Raw genomic sequence first — 6717 nt, 5'->3', positions numbered from 1 at the left:
ACATCGCCTGACCGGATAGCGATGCCCTGACATTCTAGGGTGGTATCCCTGCGGTCGATGTCTGCTTCGATTAGACGATACTGCACGGTGTGGTGCGTGATGAACGCTAAGCCACCACCATTATCTCGCTCGCGATCTCGACGGTGCACGTTGTACCCGGCGCAATTCAACAAAGTTGAATTGCTGTGCAACTTCGTCTCTTGGACCGCAGCTATCAATATACCATGCCGACACATGAAGACGGTTATCTCCTCAATCTTGTGAGAAAAGGACGCATAGTCACATGTACACAAAAGAACTGGTCAGGTTTTTCATATTACCCCCGAATTTCTGATGAGGAAATTACAGCATTATTGCATCAGCAGTGACCGTCATTTGACCGATCGTTTGCCAGTAAGATTTCTTCTAGGGTATTTTATACTTTTAATATATATATATATTCATCAATTAAGTACAACGCGTTTATAAATTCGTTCACTCGTTTTAGCACTTTTCACAAACAGAGATAACAATGGCCGACAGTAAGAGCAATTATTTTCTTTTTTTTTTTGATTCCTTAGTTTTTTAATACAGCTCAATGGTGAAATAAATATAAGGTGATGTCACTTACATAACCTCACTTTTTCTGCATGCCAATTGCAGTCATGCATTTGAGGGTACTAGAAAAAGGGGGAAAAAATTGGATTATTTTTACTATTTGGGTACTATTTCAAATACTGATATCGAATATATACATATGTACGTATATTAAAAGTTCTCGCTATCAGTGGATTTCTTTGGAAATACTTTTGTTTAACTGTTTAAACTCAATGGATAGGCATACAAACATTAAAAATGGTGTACTTATATCACTTTAAGGATTTATTCAAATTTTTAATACGAAAATGCATTCTACATTTAAAAAAAAAAGTTTTTTTACATTTTCCGCCATGTGAGAAGTTTTTGAGGCGTTAATCATTTGTTGCATATAATTTGGACCGCAATAAATTTCCTTCTCATTTCTATTTTATAAAAGTAGTTTCTAAGATCAATAACTCCTTCACAAACGCAGAANAAATTTTATAAAAGTAGTTTCTAAGATCAATAACTCCTTCACAAACGCAGAACTAGGCTTTGTTAAACCGCCTTTCGACAATTCGTCAACCCAAGTGACGTATTGTCCGTAGACTCCACACCAGTTAAATGAAGCTTGCGGATAATATAGCCAGCTATATACTTGACCGCGTGCTCGTGGAACTGGTCTATGTCGCTCTCTATGTTAAAATCATCTGCAGAGACGATGGAGGCATCAGATTCAACGAGATATTCCGAGATGTAGTCACAATGAGGAATGTCTCTCAGTGGAAGCCAGTTTGTATCATCTTCGCCAACATTTCCTCTTCCAGAGAGGAGTACTGTGTTTTGTGCTAAATTTTACATGAACAGCAAAAAAAATACGTATACTAATTAAATATATTACAGAAAAATCTTTTATAAGCCTATCCTACCAAGAAGATATTTTCGGAGCCGATATTTGAATTGCATCGGTGTTGGATTATCGTGCAACCCACCCTTCGCCCTCATTGCACCGAAAAAGTTCTCCAACACATCTTGGTGCAGCCGATAGGTTAGCAAATACCGCAAACAAAATTTTTTCTTGCAGACAATGGAACAATGACCGTAGAGATTTTTGCTCATCAAAATTCCTTTCTGGAAAGGAGGAAGTGTTCTCCTATAGGTTACTGCTCCAATAATCTGTTGGAAGAAACACAAACATAAGCTCTGGTTAGAGTCTGATAATATAATTGTGTTGGATTTAACAATTTTTTCATTTCATTTCATTTATTAAGAGAAAAGGCATTAGTACAATAAGATCATAGATCTTTTATAGTACAAAACAGAGATTAAAAATACCAGTAAAATAAAATAAATACATATTACTTAAAACAAAAATAAAATAAAATATATACCACATTATACATATGTAGCAAAGACCAACACAGATGACAAGAGAAAGTTAAACATTTAGATAGCGAAACCGAGACTCACAGAAAATAAATAAATATTTGGTTCAGCGAAAGTACGTATAGATGGTGTTCTTAAAGTTGCTTTTTATTTCCTACCTGGAACTTGCTTANAATACATATTACTTAAAACAAAAATAAAATAAAATATATACCACATTATACATATGTAGCAAAGATCAACACAGATGACAAGAGAAAGTTGAGAACATTTAGATAGCGAAACCGAGACTCACAGAAAATAAATAAATATTTGGTTCAGCGAAAGTACGTATAGATGGTGTTCTTAAAGTTGCTTTTTATTTCCTACCTGGAACTTGCTTATAACACCGCTGTTGGTAGCGCCGCTGATTAGACACTGCTTCAATAACCAACTCTAACAGCTCTAAAACTTAAAAGGCACTGTTCTGAAAACCTTTTGTGAGAAAAAGACATTAGTTTAGTGAATGCATTTAGTTTGCAAAACTTACCCGGAATCCTCTTGAATAAATCGCCGCTTTTTTGGGGATTAATAGCTCAACCTATGTGGAAATATATAAACAGTCAAAATTCATCAATATGCACATATATATGTATATATTTGAGCAAAAGTTTACTTACAAAATCACAATTATTGNAAAACTTACCCGGAATTCTCTTGAATAAATCGCCGCTTTTTTGGGGATTAATAGCTCAACCTATGTGGAAATATATAAACAGTCAAAATTCATCAATATGCACATATATATGTATATATTTGAGCAAAAGTTTACTTACAAAATCACAATTATTGCAAACTATCGCTCAGATTTTCCAATAAATTTGAAACGAAAAGTCAGAGAAAAAGATAATCAAAGAGATAGTGATACCTACGCATACTTTTTCACAAAATTGTTGTCTGCTCCATTTTTTGTTCCATTTTGCCCAGAAAGTAAATTGGAATAAATAGAGTAGGCATTACTGTAACGCTGGTATGCCGAAATTGCCAGAATTACAACAACCACCCCTTAAGTGACAACACCTTATTATTATTTCACCATGATATAGCTCCATATATTTCGAAAATTTGTAATAAAAAATGGCATTACAAATTTTCGCCGCTGGGCTTTTTACTATAAAATCGATACTTCGAGAATAATGCGTTTGCGGTTTTTCGCTTGAAAAGTGTTAAATATTCATTTGCACCAGACATTTTTATATATGTACACATTTTTATATACAAGACATTTTTATAAAACGCCCAGTAACCATAATAGACATCACTGGGGCGGCAGCCCCAGGTTTACCCCACACAAAGTGAATTCTAGTTACCTCATCCTTTCCCAAGGGTACATCACTGAGGCGGTAGCCCCAGTTGGTGCACACCAAAAGGAGAATCTATTTTGTAAGGGTTATAATCTTAAAGCGCGGCCGAAGGCCGCCAACGCACAAAGGAATTCTACGCAAAATACTGTGGACGCAAGTGAAAATTGTGATTTTTGGCCATTTTTCTAAGGGGTCCTTAGGGAACCATAGGGGGCCTAGGTGGTCGGGGGTTGTAGATTTAGAATCTGAAAAAGCTCCTATATACTCCATAATATTTTTTTTTCAAAGCCTGGATCCGTTTTGGAACATTTTCCCTTGCATTTGAATGTATTTTGCTTGCTTCCATGGCAACCGCGTGCATTTTATTGTTGTGAATGTACAAATGCAACGAAAATGGAAATCCAATAGCATATGCACAAGATCCTGAACATCCCTAGTATTTCCCATCTTATTCACCCTCATTGCGAGAGTCGTGTCGAATGCAAGTAGTTTTTCGAGAGTCGAATCGTATCGAAAACTTCACGTCATTGCCTAAAATTTCCATTCGACTAGAGTATTAAAACGTAACAACTTGGCAGCACTGTATAGTTTTCGACGATTTTGGTCGTTTACTTATTTTAGTACGACAATAGACAATGCTACTGTTGTCGACTCGTACAATTCAGATTAATTTAGGACTTACCCAATGAGGCTGATTATATACTAGCAGACCCGACGAACTTCGTCCCGCTCAAAATAAATTTTGGTTTATTAAAAGTTTTTGGTCCAATACTTTCACCAATAATTTACGTCTAAGATTTCCATTGGCACATTCATCTGCAAAGATTATGGTTTGGTAGTAATTTGTCGCTATAAATAACCTAACGAAAGGGTTATGTTTAAACCACGCACTCTCGAACTGACGCCCCTGATCAGTAGTAATTTACGTTGGCGTACCAAATCGGCTTATAGTTAAAAGCTCTCTTGCCACTGTCTCAGCGGCATCGTGAAAAACGATCGACTTAGGTTAAGCAGTATGTGTATCCGAGCGTAGGTGCAAACGGGCCGACGATCTCCACATTAACATATTCCCAACGCTTCCCAGGATCCAAAAATTGCTGTAGTTCCCCTTTCGTGTGACGCGATATCTTTCAATGCTGGCTGCTGGGCAACTGTGCACCCGCGCTCCTACGTCGCTGCTCAATCCTTTCCAGACGAAGCTCTTTGAAATAAGTTTTATAGTAGCCTTCGCACCTCCGGAACGTATGGAAGAAGTGTCCCCGTTGAGTTATCGCAAATGATATGTACGCTAGTACCCGGAAACTGACTTTTAACCAGGTGTAAATGTACTGACCCATTCCATCGACAGCCGGTTCTACGTACCGGAATTACTCGGTTTTACCCGATCAAGGGCTGTTGTTTCGGCGATCTAACCCCGTTTAGGTCGGCGAAGTATCTCAGAAGTTGTTCGTCCATAGGGCTACATTTGCTACGTATTCTTCTGCTCAGGGCTGTTATCGAGTCAAACCCAGGGCCAGAAACCTACACCTGCTATGTATGCCAGAGACTACTACACCACAACTCCACCTCAGTCAAGTGCAGTGCTTGCAACGGGTGGAGTCACCTCAGAGTCTACTCAGGACTACCGACTCATCGGCAGTGGACCACATCATTTGTGGCCCCCTACTGCTCAAACAGAGCAGCCTTCGCGGCTAACACCAGTCCACCTGGGCAGCTCCACACAAACACTACAGCACCACAACACAACAACACAATAGACCACACCACAACCACGACAGACCATACAACGGACAACCGCACCACCACACGCCGCCGCCAACAACTCCCGGTCCCTCGTACAATCTGCACGGTATGTCAGACCAGGATATTCCGTAACGTGCCATCAGGCAAGTACAACACCTCCCTTGGCTGGTGCCACTTTAGGGCATGTTCACATCTGCGCACCAGGCGAGATTGGACGAGGACCTTCGAGGGCCCGTGTTGCGCTGCTCGGTCGCAAACCCCAATTTCGACGCCACCCACTACCATCACAGGGCGGCAACCTCCACAGCAGCGCACGCTGCGAATGGCGGCAAGGCTACACACATCCCTCACACCCCGCATAACAACACGTCTCCGGAACCACATGAAGCTCCTTCAATTTAACTGCAACGACTTCAGAGCAAGATCGAGGAGATAACCGTCGGCATGGGAAGGCATGGTATATTGATAGGTGCGGTCTAAGAGACGAAGTTGTACAGCAATTCCACTTTGTTGAAGTGTGGCGGATACAACGCGCACCATCGTTATCGTGAGCGAGATAATGGTGGTGGCTTAGCGTTCAGTAGACATCGATGGCAGAGATACCACCCTAGAATGTCAGAGCATTGCTATCCGGTCAGGCGATGTTGAGCTCGAAATATTTAACGTTTATATACCCCCTGTCACCTGCTGCCCGGCAGGATATCACCCTTCTATAGGTGCGGTCCTCAGAGGTGAAAACCGTATGGTAGTTGGTGGCTGTAATGCGCACCACGATCTTTGGCATTCAAGCCTGTCAAACGATCGTAGAGGAACAGACTTGGCTGAGCAGATAGACGATTCGACATTCTGCATAATGAACGACGACGCATCCACCAGGATTATGGGCAGCTGCTGCAGCTTGCCAGACATAACAGTGGGCTTGTTCGAGTTGCAATCATAACCGCAGTGTTGCGCGAATTATTAATGTATCACGTTCTGTGTGAATTTATAGTAAGGTATTATCAGTTGGGCAGTTGCAACATTGTTGCAAATTTTCATCAGTACGGCGGTAATGCCGCTTTTATTACGTGCCTTGAAGAGGCCCAATCCCAATAGTCAGCGCTGGTCTGATAAACAGCGTATCATGGCGACCTATGCTGTCTTTGGTATCAGACCATCTGCCCATAGTCATCTCGATCGATAAACCAACCGAGTTTGCTTCCGCGGAACACCGGACCTATATCAACTTTTCTAATCCTGATTCAAAAGGCTTCGCGGAATTTACTGAGAGCACCTTCGCTGCGCTCCCCACACCAACCGACGTCCACCTTGGTGAACGTAAGTTCCCCAGGGTTGTCACTGCTGCTGCAGTTCGCTTCTTACCGGCAGGATGCATTACGGACCCCCGCCCAAACTTCCCTGCTGAAGCGGCTGTTCTAGCCGATGAGCGTGACAACCTTCGTCAGGCCGATCCTGGAAATCCCCGTATCAGGGATGTCAACGAGGAGATTCGGCAGCTTGTGAACGTACATAAGCGGAAAAAGTGGGAAGAGCATCTGAAGACTTACAACTTCACCTCTAGGGGGAGTAAGCTTTGGTCAATCGTGAAGTCACTGTCCAATCCGAAGAAGCACGACGACAGGNCAGGGATGTCAACGAGGAGATTCGGCAGCTTGTGAACGTACATAAGCGGAAAAAGTGGGAAGAG

General features: G+C 41.5%; 2 protein-coding genes across 3 annotated transcripts in view; one reads left to right on the top strand and one right to left on the bottom strand.

Moving 5' to 3' along the window:
• LOC108363926 (zinc finger protein 117-like) overlaps positions 1–6717 on the top strand; it is a 27263-nt gene that overhangs the window by 3483 nt on the left and 17063 nt on the right. The gene's annotated exons all lie outside the window — the stretch shown is intronic.
• Positions 1649–6717, bottom strand: part of LOC108363925 (EIN3-binding F-box protein 2) — a 116465-nt gene continuing 111396 nt past the window's right edge. Inside the window, exons 4-6 of one of the 2 annotated variants that reach the window (XR_001847673.1) lie at positions 2630–2680; positions 2314–2418; positions 1649–1734 (exon numbers count right to left, since the gene is read on the bottom strand). The gene's annotated coding sequence lies outside the window, so the exon portion shown is untranslated. Of the gene's footprint in view, positions 1735–1939; positions 2103–2313; positions 2419–2629; positions 2681–6717 lie in introns of those variants that run through there. The other variant, XR_001847674.1, reaches the window with a different exon arrangement.

This window comes from Rhagoletis zephyria, unplaced genomic scaffold, assembly GCF_001687245.7.
Source record: "Rhagoletis zephyria isolate East Lansing unplaced genomic scaffold, Rhagoletis_zephyria_1.1 Rzeph_scaffold_01413, whole genome shotgun sequence".
NCBI classification, from domain to species: Eukaryota; Metazoa; Arthropoda; class Insecta; order Diptera; family Tephritidae; genus Rhagoletis; species Rhagoletis zephyria.
The sequence above is the reverse complement of the archived record's forward strand: the minus strand, read 5'-3'. Positions and strand labels throughout refer to the sequence as shown.